The sequence below is a fragment of the Lissotriton helveticus genome, chromosome 5_1, assembly GCF_964261635.1.
Source record: "Lissotriton helveticus chromosome 5_1, aLisHel1.1, whole genome shotgun sequence".
Lineage (NCBI taxonomy): Eukaryota > Metazoa > Chordata > Amphibia > Caudata > Salamandridae > Lissotriton > Lissotriton helveticus.
The window spans coordinates 821,820,660-821,824,404 of record NC_136065.1 but is presented as its reverse complement, the minus strand read 5'-3'; the positions used below and the strand labels follow the sequence as shown (position 1 = coordinate 821,824,404).

The 3,745-nt window shown below is 33.9% G+C and overlaps 1 long non-coding RNA gene across 1 annotated transcript; it reads left to right on the top strand.

Moving 5' to 3' along the window:
- The first annotated feature begins 2,545 nt into the window (after nt 1-2,545).
- On the top strand, nt 2,546-3,234 carry LOC144753385 (uncharacterized). Its single transcript, XR_013594325.1, has 3 exons — nt 2,546-2,603; nt 2,724-2,800; nt 2,887-3,234. It is a non-coding gene; the product is annotated as an uncharacterized LOC144753385 (long non-coding RNA).
- The last annotated feature ends 511 nt before the right edge of the window (nt 3,235-3,745 follow it).

Sequence of the window (3,745 nt, the reverse complement as noted above, 5' to 3'; positions counted from 1 at the left end):
AAGCGTTCCCATGCAAAAAGCCATGTAGAACTTACACAGTGAAATTTACATTTCACTGTGTCACTCTACACCTTCACTGCATCAAAATCCCTACGCCTGCTCAGTCCAGGCGTAAGAAATGATGCAGGGCTTTTTGAATGGGACTCACCTATCTGTTGTGGCACGTTGCTAGAGTTGTGTCACTTTCATGCGCAGCTCCAGCAATGCGTCACTTTTGTGCCAACAGATGGGTCAGTATTTCTGACACATCTGTTAATCCTTGTGCCATGGAACACTGCATTGTAAATACAGCACATCCATGGTGGCACAGGACATTTGACACTGATGCAAGGAAATTGACGCATCTATGCAGATGCGTCAGTTCCTTGAAAATCTGCCCCGTGGTATTTTCACTCTATGTTGTGCTGTGCACAATAATCCAGCACCAATTTGCATTTGAAATGAAAAGTATTGTCACTTTGGATCTGCAATGGAATTCCATAATACAAATCAAGCAAATGCAATATTTTTAAAGTATTCTGATAAGTGGTGCATTTACATGGAAAGGCTATCAAGTAGCCAGAGTAAGTATAGACCACTGTACATGCATACTGACAACCCCGACTAATTAGGGTTAGCCCAATGTAGTTGATCTGCCATATTTGTCACGGTAGCTTTCTCCCTACCAAGCTGGCCTCTCACCACCAGTGGGACTGGTCTATGTTGTTGTGTATGCCTACTTAGGCATTCCTACCAAATCAGAATCTTGTGTCACCACCTCAGCCTCTAAAATGTTGGCTTTTACATCTACAAAGGAATTACACCACTGTTCTAATGAGTCTTTTGGGCAGTGGGCACATGGTATATAGTAACTGTGATTTGTGGTAGCATTGTCCAGCTCCCTTGCCCCAACTCCTTACACCACACCTCTTTTGGATGTATCATCCAGTTATGGACATGCCATGTGGGAAGCCAGGAGGCTAAGCCATTAGCAGTAGACTGTGAGTCTGTATAAATGAAGCACTTTCCAGGTAATTCTTGTTTCAAAGCCTGATACACAGCATACTGTTCTGCAAATTGGCTGCTCTTTCCCTCTCCGGTAGTAGTTAAAAAATTCTTGGTCACAGGATTGTACAACTCCACTTTCCAATGCCTCTTAGCCCCCACATATCTGGCTGAGTCATCAGTAATCCATACACGACAATGCTCAAACGAATGTCTGACAAAATATCGAGATTCACAATATCGACGTACAAAAATATCGGAGCAAAAATATCGAAATCAAAAATATCGGGTTCCTATACTTAACTAGATATATACACAAATATCGATTTTTTAATATCGATATACAAAAACATCGTTTACTTTTATATCGACTACATTAACATCGGAAAACAAAAATATCGCTATCTACAAAAAATAATGACATTAACTATAATATCGACATCAAAAATATCGTGCACTTCAATATCGGATTATCAGCTATATCGACTTTTTATATGCATCTGTTTGCATAATTAATTAACGTTTTATATGTGTTCACATCTAAATAAACACACAATACTTAAATTAATACTATAGACACACTATTAATTTGTCAAAAATATCCTATTGGTATAATTATATCACCTACACATATAAAAATATTCTATACTACTATGTATAATTTTATAATTTGTTTTTGTTTTTCACTTCTATTACAAAGTAATCACAACTGAAATTCAAATATACTAACTAACCAATCACAAACCTAATTTTTTAAATAAACCAATAGCAAAGTAATTACTACTGACACTCCCCTATATAAACAATTAAAATCTAAGCACAAACTACTTGCCAAAAGTCACTGAAGGAGATTCATCTCTATCCGAATTGCTGCACAACAACTAGAAGAACCAGACTATCAACCTACTATCACATCTTCTAAGTAAGTAAATAAAATAGAAAGTGCATTATTTGCTAATACTACTTACTTACCTGCTAAATACCCAGTGCCCCTTTGCTATTCATACTACTTAACATGCTAAATAATTATATGAAACTATTTTTTTAGATACAACGAGTACTGAATATTCTACTCAAAATAACTGTGAACAAACCCTAGGAATACAGATTCTAATAACTATGTAAGTAATTTCACATTGATTCATTATGTGCACATAAATCTAAACACACAGAAATAATGACTTTTGCCCCACATATTTCTTTTTTTCCGTAGATTCTACTACTGAAAACTGCACTACTAATGAACTAAGGACATCAGTACTATTTCTCCAATACATTTTACTACGTAAGTATTATGCAACTGAAATAAATGTAGAAAAACAATACTAACATTTAGAACTGTTCTAATTATGTTCTATTATATATTGTTTATTTACAGAGCAAACACAACGAATAGATATACAGACATAATACAGAACTCCACATTCTGAATAATACAGATAATAATCACAAAGTAAGTATATTAAAGAACATAATTACCAGATAATCTATTAAAAAACATACCAACATGGTGATTATTCTAATACATATGTTCCTTTTTTATTTAAGATAACACTACAAACTACTCTCCAGAAGCTGAAGAAACAACTATACTGGCAAAGACCAACCTAAAAAAATATGTAAGTATCTTCACAATGTGAATCATGAAGATACACTTTTGTAGTAGAAATGAGCTCTAACATTGCAAATGTACCGAAACATGAATTAATAATATACTACTTTCATGTTTTTCATAACAGCTACAACAACATCACAAACAATTATCCCCAACTAAAGAAGCAAGCAGCTCCTAATTTTGCTGTAAATTCAAAAACACGTAAGTATAAACATTCCTACTTATCACTAACATAGATTATTTATCACATTTAATTTGACATTAACTATTATATATACATTTTATAGATATACAAAGTACAAAATGACCGAAGGAGCCGAATTTGTGACCAGCCAGAAAGGAAAACTATTACTATGCTACATGGGTTACACTTATACACAAGAAAAGCAATATGGCATGCAAGTTAATTGGAAATGTTGTAAATATTATTCTAACAAGTGCTATGGCAGAGCAACAACTAAAGAAGCTACAGTACTGTATACTAGGGAACACAATCATCCACCTAATGTTACTGAAATAGAAGTTAGAACAGCTTTGGAAAATATAAAAGAAGCTAGTACAGGTTCCCAAAAGCAAACAAATGTCATTTTAAAAGAAGCCATTCCTAAAATCCCAAAAACTGCCACAACTCAAATGCCAAATATCCTCTCCTTAAAAAGAACTATAGAACGAACTAAAAAAGCTACTACTTCTACAACACCATCTCCCAGAACATATCAGGATATAAATTTAACTGCTAACCAAATAATAACTTTAAATAAACAACCATTTATAGTTTACGACAACGAAAACAATGACAAAAGGCTTATAATTTTTGGTACCAGTATGAATTTAGTTAAACTGCAGCAAAGCCAATATTGGATGATGGATGGAACATTTAACATCTGTCCCAAACCATTTTTCCAATTATACACAATACATGGCCTCTACCACAACTGCAACATACCTTTGCTATATGCACTAGTACCAAACAAAAATAATTCCACATATATGGAGTTAATAAATATAATTAAACAAAAAACTAATGATTTTTCTCCTGAAAGTATCATTCTTGATTTTGAGCAAGCAATGCTCTCAACTATCATAAAAATCCACCCCCATACCTGCATTCAAGGCTGCTATTATCATTTAAACCAGTGTTTATGG